This window comes from Oncorhynchus nerka, linkage group LG18 (genome assembly GCF_034236695.1).
Source record: "Oncorhynchus nerka isolate Pitt River linkage group LG18, Oner_Uvic_2.0, whole genome shotgun sequence".
NCBI classification, from domain to species: domain Eukaryota; kingdom Metazoa; phylum Chordata; class Actinopteri; order Salmoniformes; family Salmonidae; genus Oncorhynchus; species Oncorhynchus nerka.
Genome location: NC_088413.1, coordinates 29,944,452 through 29,967,160, shown reverse-complemented (window position 1 = coordinate 29,967,160; position 22,709 = coordinate 29,944,452). Strand labels below are relative to the sequence as shown.

Here is a 22,709-nt window from a genome sequence, read left to right as displayed (position 1 = left end):
CCCTGCCTCTTTCTCTACCCTTCCCTGGGGATTGGGCTCTTCTGTCTGTCTGTGTGTGTGTGTGTGTGTGTGTGTGTGTGTGTGTGTGTGTGTGTGTGTGTGTGTATATGTGAGTGTATATGTGAGTGTATATATGTGAGTGTATGTGTGTGTATGTGTGTGTGTGTGTGTGTGTGTGTGTGTGTGTGTGTGTGTGTGTGTGTGTGTGTGTGTGTGTGTGTGTGTGTGTGTGTGTGTGTGTTTAAGCCTTAAACCCGTCTCCTCCCTATGGGGGCTGATGACACATGTGGTTAGTTGTGGTAATGGCAGTGTTAATGCTGATGACATTGTTCAGTTGATTGCCGAACACATGTGGCTGAGCAGGGACAGACAGACATCTTCCCTCCCTGCATCTAGCCCAGGCTGTGCTCCTGTAACCCCAGCCCCAGATCTTAAAAGGTCGCGACCTTGCTGTGCCTCTAACCCCCAAACAAAGGAGGTAGGTGAGTGGATGGTTGGTTGGCTGTCCCTCCCTCCCTCCCCCTCCCTCCCTCCCTCCCTCCCTCCCACTTGCCCTAGGGTCATATAGCTGAGAGAGAGAAAGGTCTGGTAAAGCGTTTGTTAAGCAGGGCTGCAGTGAAGCAGGCAATGAAAATAGACTAGAGGGGGTTGAAGGGGAGAGAGGTTCTCCTCAAATGATCAACGGGACAGCCAGCTAGCCTTCGAGAGCGGGTGTGTGTGTGTGCGTGAGCCCTGATCATGTGTGTGTGTGTGTGTGTGTGTGTGTGTGTAGGTAGTGTGCGTGTGCTCTGTATGTGTGTGAGTGTAGGTAGCGTGCGTGTGTTCTGTGTGTGTGTGTGTGTAGGAAGCGTGCGTGTGTTCTGTGTGTGTGTGTGTGTGTGAGAGTGTAGGTAGCGTGCGTGTGTTTTGTGTGTGTGATGCTTGATCCTGGGGAGGGATTGCCGAGCCGAGCGGAAACGATAAAAGGGCTGGGTCTTTCTGTGGGGGGGGGGGGGGGGAGACTGGTTAGGGTCTCCTCCTAGCTACATCCCCTCTGGGCCTAGTGGCATAGTGGTGGCTCTGGCTCAAAACGGGGATGGATTCCAATGCAAGGAGACGGGAGTGGGCACACACACACACACACACACACAGTCTTCCTCCTTCCACACAGTGTCTAGGCTGGTGGACGTGGCTGCTGCTGGTCTATATCTCAGGACCAGTGTCCTCCATCACATCTCCCAGCCTTGCCTCACTACAGATGAACAACTATGGAGTTTGACAAAGGGAACATTACCTTAAACCGCCTCCTTGACTGTTATCAGAGACATTTAAATAACAGACACAAGTACAAATCAGAAGTGTCAAAATAGGTTCTCTGAAGAAGAGATTCTGGACTGAAATAAAACAAAGCAATACTATAAGTCCAGTACACAGGATAAACGGTCTTATACATCTACTTATTCAGCACCTCGACTCCTTTCAGAACAAACCTAACGGGCCGTTATGTGGATCAGAACTAAGTCATTTATTCATTATTACTGAATGATCCTTCAGTTGCTGTTTGTATCGTAAAATATCTGTTGGATAGCAGAGTATTCAATTTCCCCTTCTCTCTCCCCTCTTCAGTCACGCACACGCACACACACACACACACACACACGCACACACACACAACACACAGAGTGTATGAATCTGAAGCTTTACGATTGGACTGTTCTATTATACATGTGGGCGTCTCGGTCGATGAGCCGTTGACTGGAGGCTTTATTTCCTCTTTCCCCCTCGCTGTAGACGGAGAGGAGAGAGGAGAGAGGAGGGAGGAGAGAGGAGAGACGAAAGAGGAGAGAGGAGAGAGGAGGGAGGAGAGAGGAGAGACGAGAGAGGAGAGAGGAGGGAGGAGAGAGGAGGGAGGAGAGACGAGAGAGGAGAGAGGAGAGAGGAGAGAGGAGGGAGGAGAGACGACAGAGGAGAGATGAGAGACGAGAGAGGAGAGACGAGAGACGAGAGAGAGAGGAGAGACGAGAGAAGAGAGAGGAGAGACGAGAGAGGAGAGACGAGAGACGAGAGAGGAGAGACGAGAGAGGAGAGAGAGAGGAGAGACGAGAGAGGAGAGACAAGAGACGAGAGAGGAGAGACGAGAGACGAGAGAGGAGAGACGAGAGAGGAGAGACGAGAGAGGAGAGAGAGAGAGGAGGAGAGACGAGAGAAGAGAGACAAGAGATGAGAGAGAGAGAGAGAGAGAGGAGAGACGAGAGAAGAGAGAGGAGAGACTAGAGAGGAGAGACAAGAGAGAGAGGAGAGACGAGAGACGAGAGAGGAGAGAGGAGAGACGAGAGAGGAGAGACGAGAGAGGAGAGACGAGAGAAGAGAGAGGAGAGACGAGAGACGAGAGACGAGAGAAGAGAGACGAGAGAAGAGAGAGGAGAGACGAGAGACGAGAGACGAGAGAAGAGAAGAGAGAGGAGAGACGAGAGACGAGAGAAGAGAGACAAGAGACGAGAGAGGAGAGACGAGAGAGGAGAGACGAGAGAAGAGAGAGGAGAGAGGAGAGACAAGAGACGAGAGAGGAGAGAGGAGAGACGAGAGAGGAGAGAGAGAGAGGAGAGACTAGAGACGAGAGAGGAGAGACTAGAGACGAGAGAGGAGAGATGAGAGACGAGAGAGGCCTGGCAGGTGCTGCCGTGGAGAGATGGACCTAGCTACTGTGTGTGTTGTGTGTGTGTGTGTGTGAGTGAGTCAAGGGTAATATGGCTACCGCGTAATCGAGTTACCACACATTACCAGGCCAACACGGGACAATTCTGCTGACAAGGAATTATTTAGTCAACTCCAATAACCACCAGCTAGACAAGACATTGAAAGGACAAAGACATGCTTATTTAATACATACCCATTTAACTCCCAGGTGTATAGGCCTGTAGACTGTATGATACACAGCCAAGTCATACAACCTAGCGATTAGCTTAGAGTTAGCCTTGCCGGTTCAGGTAGACCACATTAATAGCTCATTTAGCTTTGTTTAGTTTCACTAAGACATGTTAGCTTAAACGTTGGCCTCCTCAACCTCTCCAGTTATAATAGCCGAGCTCAGGAGACCAGAGCCCCAATTCACAAAGCCTCTCAGAATAGGAGTGCTGATCTAGGATCAGTTTGGCCTTTTAGATCGTAATTAATACACTGATATAGACACAGGCTACCTGGTGCTAGATCAGCACTCTGAGAATAGGACACCACGGGCATTGTGTAAATAGGTGTGCCGTGGTCTTTTTCCTTAGCCTGTGTTGCTACCTCTCAGCCGTGATGTACGGGCCCTGCTTATCTCGGCCCGCCACCTCAACTGGAAATACTATTATTCTATCTGGGCTCAGCCGGCGGCTAGGCTACACTACGGTAAGGATGGTCACTCTGTCACTGTCCCCCCGGACCAGAACAGCCCGGGACACAGCCACAACCTCTGTCTGGCTCCATCAGGAGAGGGAGAACTCCAACACACACGGGACCGACACACACACACACACCTGCACCGGCCCGAGGGGTCTCAATTCGATAACAACAGAAAACAAGAGGAGAAAATCAGCAGCCTTCACAAAGAGACTGTATGTAACATCCTCTCCTCTGTAATGGTACCGTGGGGAAATGCAGTGGCAGTTGTACGAGAGTCTGTAGAGTGGCTGGGGTAGCCCCTGTATTATTCATATGAGGATTTATGACCCAGCGGGGTGTGTGTGTGTGTGTGTGTGTGTGTGTGTGTGTGTGTGTGTGTGTGCGTGTGTGTGTGTGTGTGTGTGCGTGTGTGTGTGTGTGTGTGTGTGCGTGTGTGTGTGTGCCCACAGGGCCAGGCCACTCCATCACAAGGATAATTTCCTGTGTTTGACCCCCATGATGACCTTTGTTTCCCCTGGCTCGCACACTCTGTCAGCCCCAAATTAGTACATACTTATGCTATTTTATTTACGGCAGGTTGTATAAGGTGATAATAGAAATATAACTACATATGGTGCTGTTATTTGTACAATTATATTTTTAATCATTATTAATTCATTAGTACTTAGTACTTCATTCGATTTTTGGAAGAATCATAAACCTTTTATTTTTTATAGCCAATAAAACATTGTGACCACTAAAACAATTCTGGATTTTCCACCTACTTATATTTATACTAAACCTTATCCGTGATCATTTAAATGGTATATATTCCTATATACTTTATTATTTTTCATTTAAATTGTAATCATTTTTATTATTACATTTTCCCCCCAATTAAATACATTTTGGAAATATGTATATTTATTAAAGGACTTAGGCCTAAATGAATATTTGAAAAGTACAGTCTATTCTTGTTGTTCTGAACAGATTTGGAACAAATTCAGAGCTTTCCTGAACAGAAACAAACCCAAAATAAATAATAGGTTCATTCATTAAATTCCCTCAATGATCTTTCTTCTTTCCTACACACGTCTCCTCGCTGTAACGAATACATCCAAATCTCCATCCGCGTCTACCTCTCAAATAGCACCTTACTCTCTAGAAGAAGAAAAAAGTGCACTACTTTTGAGCTGGGACAATAGTTAATAATAATAATTATAGGGAATAGGGTGCAATTTGGGAAGCAACCAATCTAATTCATATTTACACACCAAACACAAGTCTTCTCACACACACAGGCAGACGGGGACATTAGCATACCACCGACGGCGGCGTGCCGTTTATTTGTCAGAAACTCTCCTCCGGCCAACCTGCCCTGTTCCTCTCCGGCTCCCAGCCAAACAGTCCAATCTGTAGCGAGCTCCCTTTAACCCATTCCAGGCAATCACAAAGAATATTCTGGAAGCAGCAAGACCCATTGAGGGACCCTCTTCTTACCCCAATTGGATGAGTATAGCTTAACTGTTTGGCAACATTCCCTGCGCACCGCCTGCCACAGCCGCCTGCAACAATATACAATAGAAGCCTCCTCCTCCAAGTCTTATCTGGAGCAGAGCTGTGATGAGAAAATGGAATCGATCGATTGGCTGATGGGTATGTACTGTATGTGTTGTTATGGTGAGTTCTGGAGGCCCTGGACGGACCAGAGCTGTTATATAGGAGAAGAGGGAGGGAGGGAGGGAAGGAGCGAAAGGGGGAGAGAAATAATGAGAACGAGAGACGAAAGGGGGGAGAATTACAGAGAGAGAGAGAGAAAGAGCGAGAGAGCGATAGAAGAATATACGGAGAAAGAGCGAATAAAACAGAGAGGTGGCCTGGTCTCAGAACTGAACAAGGTGCTCCTTCAGAAGTGTCAGACAGCACCTCTCTTTAGCCGTCCTAGATCAGTGGAAGAATTGATCACGGAGCCGTCTGGACACCTAGCGAGATAACACTATGAACTCACTCCTCAATCCCTCAACAGTAGACACACACACACACACACACACACACACACACACACACACACTCTCTCTCTCTCTCTTCTCTCTTCGTAAATCACTCCTATCTAATGATGGGGGGGTGTTCTTAAAGGGATTCATGGAGAGATATTAACTTTAATCACAAAGAGCTGAGAGAGAGAAACAGAGATGAAGAGATAGAACGAGCGCTTTACTCTTCCGTGCGGACGGCGAACCTTCAAGCGCTTCACCCCCTTTCTTTCATGTCTATTCCCATGGACATTTCTCTTTGTCATCCCTCATCTCATCCCTCCATCACAACATGGCTATATAATAACCACATATTATGCTAATGAGGATGCAATAGACTGTAGGTCTATAGGCCGTAGGATGCTGTTTTTCACCAATCATCAATCACAATTTTCCCTCTTTTACCGTTTTTTAATTTATTTTTTTACTCAGGAGCAGGTCCGTTGGGCCTTTTCCAATGTTCCGCTATAAATGAACAATGAGTTGAGCCACTATATAACAGCCATCAAGATGTAGGTCTGGGATAAAAAATAATGTCCCCCCCTACGTTACGATAAATGCCCTTCAACGTAATAACACGAACAGTAAAACAAAGAAATATGTGGATAAGGAAAGGTGACCTGGTCCGTTTTACAAGGCGCTAAATCAGAGAAATATCACGACGGCGTATCAAATGGAATTAAAACTTTTATTCATTGAGTAATAGCTCCAGTAATGCAGTCCATCAGCCAGATTACTGCACACACTAAGTGTATACATCTCACACACACACACACACCAAGCACAGCCTGGGCCCCGTTGCTAGGCGATCTCTTTCCATTCGTGACGAGAAAGAAAGAGAAGACGAAGGACAACCAGGTCCAGCTATTTCCTCCTACCGTTTTCCCCCCTTCCATCCACTCTTTCTTTCAGTGTCTAACATTGCAAACCCTTATTTCCCCTCTACAAAATCTATGTAGTGTGGAATCAAAGAATGGGGTCCTGGGCCATAAATCAGCAGAGAGGCATAGTATGAGCGTTAAAGTGGAACCATGTAGTAAGGCCCGCCGCATGAGAGGGACATTCAACACCTTTACACATGGCCCCGGCCTCCTCAGTAATTCTTGACAGCTTATTTCTCATTGTGGGCATCCCAAATGGCACCCTATTCCCTGTGTAGTGCACGACCTATCGGGGCTCTGATCAAAAGAGGTGCACTCTAGATAGGGAATAGGGTGTCATTTGGGCCGTGAACATAGAGCTTGTAGGGTCAGAGGCTTCGGCACGCAGATCTGAAATATGACAGACAGACAGACAGACGGAGAGGCCCATTTCTTTCTTGTTTTTTAACAATAGGGGGAACTGTTTGACATTATGAGACACCACAGGTTCCTCTCAGTGGTAGTGGGCCTGAGAGGAATCACTGACTGGTGGAATTTCACAGCGTCTTCAATGCATGAGCACACACATTGTTGCTGCGCCCCCAGTATTCCTCCCTATTGTCTGGTTTTTAATAAGGCAGAGCCTTAAGTTTCCTTTAACTGATGGAACATATGGCAAATCACACTACCTACCTCATCCCCATACTGTTTTTATTTATTTACTTTTCTGCTCTTTTGCACACCAATATCTTTACCTGTACATGACCATCTGATCATTTATCACTCCAGTGTTAATCTACAAAATTGTAATTATTCGACTACCTCCTCATGCCTTTTGCACACAATGTATATAGACTCCCCTTTTTTTTCTACTGTGTTATTGACTTGTTAATTGTTTACTCCATGTGTAACTCTGTGTTGTCTGTTCACACTGCTATGCTTTATCTTGGCCAGGTCGCAGTTGCAAATGAGAACTTGTTCTCAACTAGCCTACCTGGTTAAATAAAGGTGAAATAAAAAATAAATAAACACTTCTACAACACACAGATGAACATATTGAAATCATAAAAGCGTATTATCGCATGATATCCTCTTTATCTCGCTCATCTGGTCTATCTGACGTGTCCATTTTTTGGGGGGACGTCTTTTAACATCTGTCAGTCTCCACGACGTTTATAAACGCAGAGCTGGTCCATTGTGACGTCGTTCCCTCTTTTATTCCGGCCTGCCAGTTATTCAGTTGTTCTGTTATAGTTGCATCATTCCGTCACTCCGCGGCAGGCCAGGGGATGTAGAATAGGCTAATTGAAAAGGAAATAGAGTGACAAATTCCCCCCCCCCCCCTGAAAAATATGGTTCCAATTATCCTGCGGTGTAAGGGTCTATTCTCCCCGTAACGGGACGAGAGTGAGAATTATTACATGTGTTGCAAACGGCACTGTAGGCTATGCCTGTTTCCACATCTTAAAAGACAGGACATCAAATGGCCATGAAAATATACACTTCCAGAAGAATTACATAAACAAACCCCCCCTCTTTTTCACAGCCTTTTAAATCTAAGTCATCGACACACACAATTCATCTATTATGCTGTTGAGCCAATCCAAAAAATTGCTTGCGAATCCCCCTCCACAGCATCAGCCCCCTCATCCTGCCTGGTATTATAGCCTGGGTGGATTTGGAGAGGCTGGGAATTCTGACCACAAGCAGCCCCAAAAAAGGAACAGTGACTGGGCTCCGCTTCGCAAAAACTATTCGCTCTAATTCAGAACATCTGACCATGGTGAGGGCAGCCGAGCTCCGAGGGAGCTTTTTTCGGGGGAGCGTTGACTTCCCTCTCTCTCTCTCTCGACAATCAACTCTCAAAGTGCCGGAGTCACGGAATCACAGAGAGAGAAGCGTATTAACATGCGATACGGGTCCCCTCAACACACACACACACACACACACACACACATACACACAACTCATTTCCTTTGAAGATGATTGAAACACACTTAAGCAGACAGCGGGTATAATAATTGACCACAATTGATCACGTTTCATTGACCACAGGCACGACATGTGGATGCACAGGCACACACACACACACACACACACACACACACACACACACACACACACACACACACACACACAGAGAGGGGGGTGCGTAAACGGCACACTGAGGAAGGACAATTAGCAGCAGCAGAGAGAATACACTGGTTTCAGCTGTTACCTTGGTTAAGAAATCCTCCAGTTGTTCCTTCCCCAAAGGGGTTAAAAGGATCCGGCCAGAGCCCTCCTGGCTGCTCTCGTTACCCGATCACAGAGGCATGTAGCTGGGTAGACACGGTGCGCTGGGTCTGTCTTGCCGGGAGCTTTTTTCGCCTTTTTTATCCCCCTCCACAAAACACTTGCCTTCGATATGTCTCTCTCTCTCTCTCTCTCTCTCTCTTTCTCTGTCTCTCTCTCTCTTTATCTCTCTCTCTCTCTCTTTCTCTGTCTCTCTCGGCACACAGTCTGTTTCAGTGGTTCTACTGACAGTAGTCTGTTTCTCCCATTCCACTCACTCTCTCAAACGCACACACAGAACAGAGAGAGGCTCCTCTCAATGAACAATCACACTCTCACTCTCTATGGCATCAAGCTCAGGCTTCAAGCTCAACTCATTAACGAGAGAGGGAGGAATAAAAAAAAGAGGGAAAAATGCAGGATCGTTTTTTTTTCTTTCTTTTCCTTCGGCTGGACAGTGGGTGGTTAAATGCGCATCCTGCTGGTTGGTGGTTGGTCCACGCTCGCTCTCGCACCCTCTCTGCCGCCGCCTGCCTTTCTAAACGGAATCTTTCCTCTTTCTTTCTCTCTCTCTCTCTCTCGCTCTCTCCAAGTTTTGAGGCACTCTTTCGGAGCCGTGCTGCTGCTGGCAGGAGAGGGGAGGGGCTTGGGGCTGAAAGAAGGGAGGGAGGCGCGCTATAGGTTGAGCCTCTGTCTGTTTACACCCACCGGGGGGGAGGAGGGAGAGGAAAGGAGGTCGGGGGAAGGGAGGGGAGAGGAGGGGGGGGCTGTCTCTGCTTTAACCATTTGGTCTTCACTCATCTGTTGCGTGGCTTCACACACACACACACACACACACACACACACACACACACACACACACACACACACACACATTCTCTCAGCGATATCTCTCCCTCTCGCAGGCACGCACGCACTTAGCCATTGTAGCTAGGGAGAAAAGCACTATAGTAAATAGACAGGCACACCTTTACTTAGACTCTAGTCTTTATACCCTAGCTAGGGAATAATGCAACTGCATACCAGTAATGGAATAATAGTTTGACTCATAATACACACACCTAATGAATACCCATACATGTACTAATACACACACCTAATGAATACCCATACATGTACTAATACACACACCTAATGAATACCCATACATATATTAATACACAAACCTAATGAATACCCATACACATACTAATACACACACCTAATGAATACCCATACACGTACTAATACACACACCTAATGAATACCCATACATGTACTAATACACACACCTAATGAATACCCATACATGTACTAATACACACACCTAATGAATACCCATACACGTACTAATACACACACCTAATGAATACCCATACATGTACTAATACACACACCTAATGAATACCCATACATGTACTAATACACACACCTAATGAATACCCATACATATATTAATACACAAACCTAATGAATACCCATACATATATTAATACACAAACCTAATGAATACCCATACACGTACTAATACACACACCTAATGAATACCCATACATATATTAATACACAAACCTAATGAATACCCATACATGTACTAATACACACACCTACTGAATACCCATACATATACTAATACACACACCTAATGAATACCCATACATGTACTAATACACACACCTAATGAATACCCATACATATATTAATACACAAACCTAATGAATACCCATACATATATTAATACACAAACCTAATGAATACCCATACATGTACTAATACACACAGCTAATGAATACCCATACATGTACGAATACACACACCTAATGAATACCCATACATGTACGAATACACACACCTAATGAATACCCATACATGTACGAATACACACACCTAATGAATACCCATACATGTACTAATACACACACCTAATGAATACCCATACATGTACTAATACACACACCTAATGAATACCCATACATGTACTACATATCCTCAAGTTTCAAGTTGTATTAGTATGTACAGGATACACATGGTATACACTGTCCAATGAAATGCTAACTTGCAGGTTCCTTCTCAACAATGAAACAACAATAAGAAACAACAAAAGATAAGACTAGAACATAAAGTCAATGTCTCAGTAGAATAGAATAAACATTTTAGCATCAGTATAATACAGGGAGACCCAATTTATATAACACTATTTATACGTGTTTTGGGGAAGGGGGGGATTGGGGGGCGCGTGTTTAAATCCTACAGGCACATCAACATCAACACACACACACACAAACTGTACCTGTACGGCAGATAATGTATGAGTCTGCTCAATGTCTGTTCAGTTTCTGCCTGCTGTCATTAACATGCCTCAGAGCACATGGAAACACTGCCGCAAACCCAGCCACATACTTATGCACGTATGCACACACACACACACACACACACACACACACACACACACAAAATTAGCGAAAGACAGCTTTCACCAGGAATCACGTCCCTATCTGGTCTGATTAGCACATCGAGGCTACACACACAACAACACAACAATCTAAAACTCCACAGGTGTAAACAAATAAACACAATGAAATGAACAAAAGGAGAGTTTGGTGCGTTTTACTACATGGGTTATAGAGCAGTCCGGATTACTGACCCCGACGACAGACCAGGCCAATCCCTAATGCCTGGCAGTTGACCCTCCCAGTATAAATAAAATATCATAATAAATCGCCCTCCGTATTACAACATGACGCTCCAGAGGGCCGTTAAACGGCAGAACATCCACTTCAAAACGTTCTGTCCAGGACAGGACGGCACCGGAACAGCAGGGACCTGCCAAATGGCTCGCCCTGCTCTAAACGGACAGAACATCCACTTCAAAACGTTCTGTCCAGGACAGGACGGCACCGGAACAGCAGGGACCTGCCAAATAGCTCGCCCTGCTCTAAACGGACAGAACATCCACTTCAAAACGTTCTGTCCAGGACAGGAGGAACAGCAGGGACCTGCCAAATGGCTCGCCCTGCTCTAAACGGACAGAACATCCACTTCAAAACGTTCTGTCCAGGACAGGACGGCACCGGAACAGCAGGGACCTGCCAAATGGCTCGCCCTGCTCTAAACGGACAGAATCCAGACCACATTCATATGGAATCTACATTCTTGTTAACACCAGGAGGATCTAGGCGGAGAAGTACTGATGTAGCCTATGATCATTGTATGCTGTAGAAATGCTCAATGATATTGTGTGTTTTTCCCTGTTGGGAATAACGTCTCTGTATTTCAAGGAGAACGTGTCATGTTTTGTGATCATTACGTTGGGAACATTATGCCCTGAACAATTACCCACCTTTCCCGCGTTTTACAAAGGATTTCTCCATCAACAACGGAACACTACTCTCCTCCCTGAGCCTGGGGCACCTCCTGCTAAGAGTGACCACGGAAAATTTCAGCCAATCAGGCAAGGAGCCTATCCCCGCCCACGCTGTCCATTCGAACTGAACTATAAAAGCGTGGCGTGAATAATAGCCACGGACGACTGAAATCCTTCTGATTCTCAGACGTCGGTGTAGTTGGTAACTGGAAAGCGCCCTTGATTATTGACCCCCCCCCCTCCAATTTGACGATTGTCCTCTGCTTTCACTTGGATCTCAGTTGGACAACGACACCACCCCGGAACAGGGGTCTTCTCCCATTTTCCCAATGAAAGGACGTTTGGGAATCCAGCCAAAGATTGAGCTACTATGGAATTCCATATAAGCACATTCAACGCAGGCTATCTCTCTCTTAAATTCCCTGCTTTGTCTCATGTAGAATCCTCCTAAATGACAGCTTGTCCTACTCTTGAATTAAGAGAAACCCTCCTCTCTGTTTCCCTCCCTTCCCCATTCTAACTACTTCATCATTGCTTATCATTTTGCCACAATCTGTCATGGAGTCATTTATCATGTATTACCTTGTTTTTATAATACATATTTTTCCTGTTATAAAATAATATCACTGTCTCTGAGACTTTGAATCTGACATTGAAAGAACTCTTGAGGTTATAATTGTGACATGTACGGTTTATCCCGACTTGCTAAGAAAGTTTCCTATCGACTTAAATGATAGGTGGTGCTGTAAAATAACATTTACTGTAAAATAGAAATAAATCCATATTTTATATTCCATAATTAATTCCCCAATGAATTAGACATTATCATAACGTTAGGCCTCGACACTGCTGTGAGTATAAAGAGCTGGTCCAGGGCCCATTTTGTCTATACATTCCATCCATACATGCCCATGCTTGGGAGTGTTCATCTCCCTCGGGGTGTGTTGGAAGAAGAGGCTAATATCCTTCCTACTAGACTGTGGAGAGGAGAGCGATAGGGGCTCATACGCAGGCAAACACACAGAGAGCGGGACACACACAGAGAGAGAGACACACACACACACACACACACAGAGAGAGACACACACACAAACACATATATGAATGCCAAGCACGCCGACAACCACACAAGCTGAAAAACACAAATCTGTTTCCTTTACTGATAGTCGGCTATGCCTTGTCATGTGGCATTAATATGAATGAAATCAATATTATGGTGGCCCGAACGGACTAAGGCCTTTTGGAAAACCTCATTACTCTGGCAATCGCTGTATTTCACACTCGTACATGTGACTGTTTTTTAAAGCACTGCACTTGTTGCTATGGGGAGAGATGGACAGAGAGCATCTTGACGACCATCAACACTTAGGGGTTAACGTCTGCTGGCTCCCCACTGAGAATCAATCACACTTTAACATTGTGTGTGTGTCTAGAATATCGTCCTTTAAGTTATGGTGTGACAGTATAGTGTTTTGTATTTTTAACTGAGTTGGACTGTAAGTTATAAACCAACCATCAGCAGGAACATCTAATATCGCTGCAGTGTGAATTAACAAATATTTACATCAGCGTATTGTGGATATGTGTATTTGTTGGCTGTATTTCTGTGACTGGGTGTGTTCTCAGATAAACAAAACACTGTATTATGACCTCTACACACACGCACGCACGCATGCGCACACACACACACACACACACACACACACACACACACACACACACACACACACACACACACACACACACACACACATCTTAAACTGAGTACTCATTAACCAAACAAAGACGGAGAGACAAAGGTATATGAATTCTAGTGATGACTTCCTAAACACATGACTTCTAGTGATGACTTTCTAAACACATGACTTCTAATGATGACTTCCTAAACACATGACTTCTAATGATGACTTCCTAAACACATGACTTCTAATGATGACTTCCTAAACACATGACTTCTAATGATGACTTCCTAAACACATGACTTCTAATGATGACTTCCTAAACACATGACTTCTAGTGATGACTTCCTAAACACATGACTTCTAGTGATGACTTCCTAAACACATGACTTCTAGTGATGACTTCCTAAACACATGACTTCTAGTGATGACTTCCTAAACACATGACTTCTAATGATGACTTCCTAAACACATGACTTCTAGTGATGACTTCCTGAACACATGACTTCTAGTGATGACTTCCTAAACACATGACTTCTAGTGATGACTTCCTAAACACATGACTTCTAGTGATGACTTCCTAAACACATGACTTCTAGTGATGACTTCCTAAACACATTACTTCTAGTGATGACTTCCTAAACACATGACTTCTAATGATGACTTCCTAAACATGTTACTTCTAGTGATGACTTCCTAAACATGTTACTTCTAGTGATGACTTCCTAAACATGTTACTTCTACTGATGACTTCCTAAACATGTTACTTCTAGTGATGACTTCCTAAACATGTTACTTCTAGTGATGACTTCCTAAACATGTTATTTTAGACTCCCTGTATATAACCATGTTATTTTAGACTCCCTGTATATAACCATGTTATTTTAGACTCCCTGTATATAACCATGTTATTTTAGACTCCCTGTATATAACCATGTTATTATCTACTCCCTGTATACAGCCATGTTATTTTAGACTCCCTGTATATAGTCATGTTATTTTCTACTCCCTGTATATAACCATGTTATTTTAGACTCCCTGTATATAGCCATGTTATTTTCTACTCCCTGTATACAGCCATGTTATTTTAGACTCCCTGTATATAACCATGTTATTATCTACTCCCTGTATATAGCCATGTTATTTTAGACTCCCTGTATATAGTCATGTTATTTTAGACTCCCTGTATATAACCATGTTATTTTCTACTCCCTGTATACAGCCATGTTATTTTCTACTCCCTGTATATAACCATGTTATTATCTACTCCCTGTATATAGCCATGTTATTATCTACTCCCTGTATATAGTCATGTTATTTTAGACTCCCTGTATATAGCCATGTTATTATCTACTCCCTGTATATAGCCATGTTATTTTAGACTCCCTGTATATAGCCATGTTATTTTAGACTCCTGTATATAGCCATGTTATTTTATACTTCCTGTATACAGCCATGTTATTTTATACTTCCATTATATAGCCATGTTATTTTATACCCCCTGTATATAACTATGTTATTTTAGACTCCCTGTATATAACCATGTTATTTTCTACTCCCTGTATATAACCATGTTATTATCTACTCCCTGTATATAGCCATGTTATTTTAGACTCCCTGTATATAACCATGTTATTTTCTACTCCCTGTATATAACCATGTTATTATCTACTCCCTGTATATAGCCATGTTATTTTAGACTCCCTGTATATAGTCATGTTATTTTAGACTCCCTGTATATAACCATGTTATTATCTACTCCCTGTATATAACCATGTTATTTTACACTCCCTGTATATAACCATGTTATTTTAGACTCCCTGTATATAACCATGTTATTATCTACTCCCTGTATATAACCATGTTATTTTCTACTCCCTGTATATAACCATGTTATTATCTACTCCCTGTATACAGCCATATTATTTTAGACTCCCTGTATATAGTCATGTTATTTTCTACTCCCTGTATATAACCATGTTATTTTAGACTCCCTGTATATAGCCATGTTATTTTCTACTCCCTGTATACAGCCATGTTATTTTAGACTCCCTGTATATAACCATGTTATTATCTACTCCCTGTATATAGCCATGTTATTTTAGACTCCCTGTATATAGTCATGTTATTTTAGACTCCCTGTATATAACCATGTTATTTTCTACTCCCTGTATACAGCCATGTTATTTTCTACTCCCTGTATATAACCATGTTATTATCTACTCCCTGTATATAGCCATGTTATTATCTACTCCCTGTATATAGTCATGTTATTTTAGACTCCCTGTATATAGCCATGTTATTATCTACTCCCTGTATATAGCCATGTTATTTTAGACTCCCTGTATATAGCCATGTTATTTTAGACTCCCTGTATATAGCCATGTTATTTTATACTTCCTGTATACAGCCATGTTATTTTATACTTCCATTATATAGCCATGTTATTTTATACCCCCTGTATATAACTATGTTATTTTAGACTCCCTGTATATAACCATGTTATTTTCTACTCCCTGTATATAACCATGTTATTATCTACTCCCTGTATATAGCCATGTTATTTTAGACTCCCTGTATATAACCATGTTATTTTCTACTCCCTGTATATAACCATGTTATTATCTACTCCCTGTATATAGCCATGTTATTTTAGACTCCCTGTATATAGTCATGTTATTTTAGACTCCCTGTATATAACCATGTTATTATCTACTCCCTGTATATAACCATGTTATTTTAGACTCCCTGTATATAACCATGTTATTTTAGACTCCCTGTATATAACCATGTTATTATCTACTCCCTGTATATAACCATGTTATTTTCTACTCCCTGTATATAACCATGTTATTTTCCACTCCCTGTATATAACCATGTTATTTTAGACTCCCTGTATATAACCATGTTATTATATACTCCCTGTATATAACCATGTTATTATCTACTCCCTGTATATAACCATGTTATTTTATACTCCCTGTATATAGCCATGTTATTTTATACTTCCTGTATACAGCCATGTTATTTTATACTTCCATTATATAGCCATGTTATTTTATACTCCCTGTATATAGCCATGTTATTATCTACTCCCTGTATATAACCATGTTATTTTATACTCCCTGTATATTACCATGTTATTATCTACCCCCTGTATATAGCCATGTTATAATCTACTCCCTGTATATAGCCATGTTATTTTCTACTCCCTGTAAATAGCCATGTTATTTTAGACTCCCTGTAAATAGCCATGTTATTATCTACTCCCTGTATATAACCATGTTATTATCTACTCCCTGTATATAACCATGTTATTTTATACTCCCTGTATATAGTCATGTTATTTTCTACTCCCTGTAAATAGCCATGTTATTTTAGACTCCCTGTAAATAGCCATGTTATTATCTACTCCCTGTATATAACCATGTTATTATCTACTCCCTGTATATAACCATGTTATTTTAGACTCCCTGTATATAACCATGTTATTTTAGACTCCCTGTATATAACCATGTTATTTTATACTCCCTGTATATAACCATGTTATTTTATACTCCCTGTATATAGCCATGTCATTTTATACTTCCTGCATACAGCCATGTTATTTTATACTTCCATTATATAGCCATGTTATTTTATACTCCCTGTATATAGCCATGTTATTTTATACTCCATGTATATAGCCATGTTATTATCTACTCCCTGTATATAGCCATGTTATTATCTACTCCCTGTATATAACCATGTTATTTTATACTCCCTGTATATTACCATGTTATTATCTACCCCCTGTATATAGCCATGTTATTATCTACTCCCTGTATATAACCATGTTATTATCTACTCCCTGTATATAACCATGTTATTTTATACTCCCTGTATATAGCCATGTTATTTTCTACTCCCTGTATACAGCCATGTTATTTTAGACTCCCTGTATATAACCATGTTATTATCTACTCCCTGTATATAGCCATGTTATTTTAGACTCCCTGTATATAGTCATGTTATTTTAGACTCCCTGTATATAACCATGTTATTTTCTACTCCCTGTATACAGCCATGTTATTTTCTACTCCCTGTATATAACCATGTTATTATCTACTCCCTGTATATAGCCATGTTATTATCTACTCCCTGTATATAGTCATGTTATTTTAGACTCCCTGTATATAGCCATGTTATTATAACCATGTTATTTTCTACTCCCTGTATATAACCATGTTATTATCTACCCTGTATATAGCCATGTTATTTTAGACTCCTGTATATAACCATGTTATTTTAGACTCCTGTATATAACCATGTTATTTTATACTGTATATAACCTGTATATACTCCCTGTATATAACCATGTTATTTTATACTCCTGTATATAGCCACTTCCTTATACAGCCATGTTATTTTATACTTCCATTATATAGCCATGTTATTTTATACTCCCTGTATATAGCCATGTTATTATCTACTCCCTGTATATAACCATGTTATTTTATACTCCCTGTATATTACCATGTTATTATCTACCCCCTGTATATAGCCATGTTATATTCTACTCCCTGTATATAGCCATGTTATTTTCTACTCCCTGTAAATAGCCATGTTATTTTAGACTCCCTGTAAATAGCCATGTTATTATCTACTCCCTGTATATAACCATGTTATTATCTACTCCCTGTATATAACCATGTTATTTTATACTCCCTGTATATAGTCATGTTATTTTCTACTCCCTGTAAATAGCCATGTTATTTTAGACTCCCTGTAAATAGCCATGTTATTATCTACTCCCTGTATATAACCATGTTATTATCTACTCCCTGTATATAACCATGTTATTTTAGACTCCCTGTATATAACCATGTTATTTTAGACTCCCTGTATATAACCATGTTATTTTATACTCCCTGTATATAACCATGTTATTTTATACTCCCTGTATATAGCCATGTCATTTTATACTTCCTGTATACAGCCATGTTATTTTATACTTCCATTATATAGCCATGTTATTTTATACTCCCTGTATATAGCCATGTTATTTTATACTCCATGTATATAGCCATGTTATTATCTACTCCCTGTATATAGCCATGTTATTATCTACTCCCTGTATATAACCATGTTATTTTATACTCCCTGTATATTACCATGTTATTATCTACCCCCTGTATATAGCCATGTTATAATCTACTCCCTGTATATAGCTATGTTATTTTCTACTCCCTGTAAATAGCCATGTTATTTTAGACTCCCTGTAAATAGCCATGTTATTATCTACTCCCTGTATATAACCATGTTATTTTAGACTCCCTGTATATAACCATGTTATTTTAGACTCCCTGTATATAACCATGTTATTTTAGACTCCCTGTATATAGCCATGTTATTTTCAACTCCCTGCTGGGGTGTCGGGTAGCCTAGTTGTCAGAGCGTTGGGCCAGTAATCAAAAGGTTGCTGGATCAAATCCTCGAGCAGACAAGGACAAAATCTGTTGTTCTGCACCTGAAAAACAATCCAACAATACACCACAGTTCCATGGTAGGCTGTCATTGTTAATAAGAATTTGACTTGCGTAGTTAAATGAAGGTTACACATATAGCCATGTTATTTTCTACTCAATATTTTTAGTTATTCACTGTGTATTTATTCCTCATGTTACTATTTCAATTTTTGAAATAAAAATAAAATAATAATCGTTAACTCTATATTGTTCGAAATAGACCGGCAAGTACTCATTTCACTGTTAGTCTGCACCTGTTGTCTACGAACTGCACACACACAGACGCACGCCCGCGCACGCCCACAAACAATTGCACAAACGCACACAGGCACACAAATCTTGGATAGTAACACAATAAAGACACACATGCCTACACTACTAAACACAATCATCCCCTCAAGTGCAGATTACATTACACTGCACTGCAGGAGATTCTGCTGGAAAGAGGGATATATTGAGGCACTGTGTGTGTGTGTGTGTGTGTGTGTGTGTGTGTGTGTGTGTGTGTGTGTGTGTGTGTGTGTGTGTGTTGGGGGAGCCATAATACAGTGTTATGTCTGTTTATCAGTACTGTTGGAGCGGCTGGAAACTCAGTTCTATTAGTCAAACAATAGACAGGCTGATTGGGCTGTAATGTAGTGTGGCTGTACTGAACCTGGCAGAGAGAGATATCCTGCTTAAAACAGTCCCATAGTACCATATGTAAAACCATACTTCACATTACTAGCTGTATTGTCAATCCTTAGCTAAGAGGGAGACGTCCTGTCTAAAACAATGGATGTACTGTACTTTACTCTAAAGCTACCGAGTTAGCTTCAGCCTCTGTAAAGTAAAGAGTTACCCCAAAGTCCCTATATCCCAGGGTCTGGATCCCCCATGTAAAACAGTGGTATACTATACCGTACGTCTACCAAATCTGGATCCTCTATGCATTATAATATCCTTCCGCATGGGTGTTCTGTCAAAAAAAAAAAAAAAAGGATCTTCTGAGAAAGGCGTATCCTGTCTCACTCAATACGCCACCCTTCTCCTCCCCAGTCGAAACTGCACTTAACATGTAATATTTATTTAGCCATCTTTAATTCAGCATCTCAGCCAGCTGTTCGTTTGCACTGGTTGGATCCATGAGAAAATACTGAGGAATGGAGAGGAATTGCTGAGGAGCAGAGGAGGAGAAGGAGAGCAGAATATGAGAAGGAGAGAAGAGGAGGAGAGGAGGAGGAGACCAATGGGAAATCACAACACCATGGTGACTGTGATGCTGTTTGTGTCACCTCTGTCACCTCAGTGGCTTGGGGAGTGATTGACAGTTGATAAGGTGTGTGTGTGTGTTTGTGTGTGTGTGTGTGTCTGTACTGCTCTCTCGTCCCTCCCTCCCTAGAGGATAACTGTGGCTGGTGTTTACAGAGACCCAGCTGCCAACAGCAGGTCAGTATGGACACAGCACCCCACCTGGGCTTTGAAGAGCAGAATCACCACATCATCAACACTGCTGGGTAAACTCTCCCCCACAGACACTATACCAGTGACTATAACTAACACACTGCTGGGTAAACTCTCCCCCACAGACACTATACCAGTGACTATAACTAACACACTGCTGGGTAAACTCTCCCCCACAGACACTATACCAGTGACTATAACTAACACACTGCTGGGTAAACTCTCCCCCACAGACACTATACCAGTGACTATAACTAACACACTGCTGGGTAAACTCTCCCCCACAGACACTATACCAGTGACTATAACTAACACACTGCAGGGTAAACTCTCCCCCACAGACACTATACCAGTGACTATAACTAACACACTGCTGGGTAAACTCTCCCCCACAGACACTATACCAGTGACTATAACTAACACACTGCTGGGTAAACTCTCCCCCACAGACACTATACCAGTGACTAATACACTGCAGGGTAACTCTCCCCCACAGACACTATACCAGTGACTATAACTAACTCTCCCCACAGACACTACCAGTGACTATAACTAACTCTCCCCACAGACACTATACCAGTGACTATAACTAACACACTGCAGGGTAAACTCTCCCCCACAGACACTATACCAGTGACTATAACTAACACACTGCTGGGTAAACTCTCCCCCACAGACACTATACCAGTGACTATAACTAACACACTTCTGGGTAAACTCTCCCCCACAGACACTATACCAGTGACTATAACTAACACACTGCTGGGTAAACTCTCCCCCACAGACACTATACCAGTGACTATAACTAACACACTGCAGGGTAAACTCTCTCCCACAGACACTATACCAGTGACTATAACTAACACACTGCTGGGTAAACTCTCCCACAGACACTATACCAGTGACTATAACTAACACACTGCTGGGTAAACTCTCTCCCACAGACACTATACCAGTGACTATAACTAACACACTGCTGGGTAAACTCTCCCCCACAGACACTATACCAGTGACTATAACTAACTCTCCCCCACAGACACTATACCAGTGACTATAACTAACTCTCCCCCACAGACACTATACCAGTGACTATAACTAACTCTCCCCCACATACACTATACCAGTGACTATAACTAACACACTGCAGGGTAAACTCTCTCCCACAGACACTATACCAGTGACTATAACTAACACACTGCTGGGTAAATTCTCCCACAGACACTATACCAGTGACTATAACTAACACACTGCTGGGTAAACTCTCTCCCACAGACACTATACCAGTGACTATAACTAACACACTGCTGGGTAAACTCTCCCCCACAGACACTATACCAGTGACTATAACTAACACACTGCAGGGTAAACTCTCTCCCACAGACACTATACCAGTGACTATAACTAACACACTGCTGGGTAAACTCTCCCACAGACACTATACCAGTGACTATAACTAACACACTGCTGGGTAAACTCTCTCCCACAGACACTATACCAGTGACTATAACTAACACACTGCTGGGTAAACTCTCCCCCACAGACACTATACCAGTGACTATAACTAACTCTCCCCCACAGACACTATACCAGTGACTATAACTAACTCTCCCCCACAGACACTATACCAGTGACTATAACTAACTCTCCCCCACAGACACTATACCAGTGACTATAACTAACACACTGCTCCCACAGGGTAAACTAACACACTCTCCCCCACAGACACTATACCAGTGACTATAACTAACACACTGCTGGGTAAACTCTCCCCCACAGACACTATACCAGTGACTATAAGTGACTAACACACTGCAGGGTAAACTCTCTCCCACAGACACTATACCAGTGACTATAACTAACACACTGCTGGGTAAACTCTCCCACAGACACTATACCAGTGACTATAACTAACACTGCTGGGTAAACTCTCTCCCACAGACACTATACCTGCTGGGTAAACTCTCTCCCACAGACACTATACCAGTGACTATAACTAACACACTGCTGGGTAAACTCTCTCCCACAGACACTACCAGTGACTATACCAGTGACTAACACATAACTCCCACAGACACTATACCAGTGACTATAACTAACTGACACTATACCAGTGACTATAACTAAACACTGCAGGGTAAACTCTCCCACAGACACTATACCAGTGACTATAACTAACACACTGCTGGGTAAACTCTCTCCCACAGGTGACTATAAAACTCTCTCCCACA

At 42.2% G+C, this 22,709-nt stretch overlaps 1 protein-coding gene across 2 annotated transcripts in view; it reads right to left on the bottom strand.

Moving 5' to 3' along the window:
• Window positions 1-22,709, bottom strand: part of LOC115146713 (teneurin-3) — a 339,724-nt gene that overhangs the window by 257,767 nt on the left and 59,248 nt on the right. Inside the window, exon 1 of one of the 2 annotated variants that reach the window (XM_065003930.1) lies at window positions 8,454-9,093. The exons of the other annotated variant lie outside the window; for it this stretch is intronic. The gene's annotated coding sequence lies outside the window, so the exon portion shown is untranslated. Of the gene's footprint in view, window positions 1-8,453; window positions 9,094-22,709 lie in introns of those variants that run through there. 2 annotated transcript variants of the gene reach the window in all.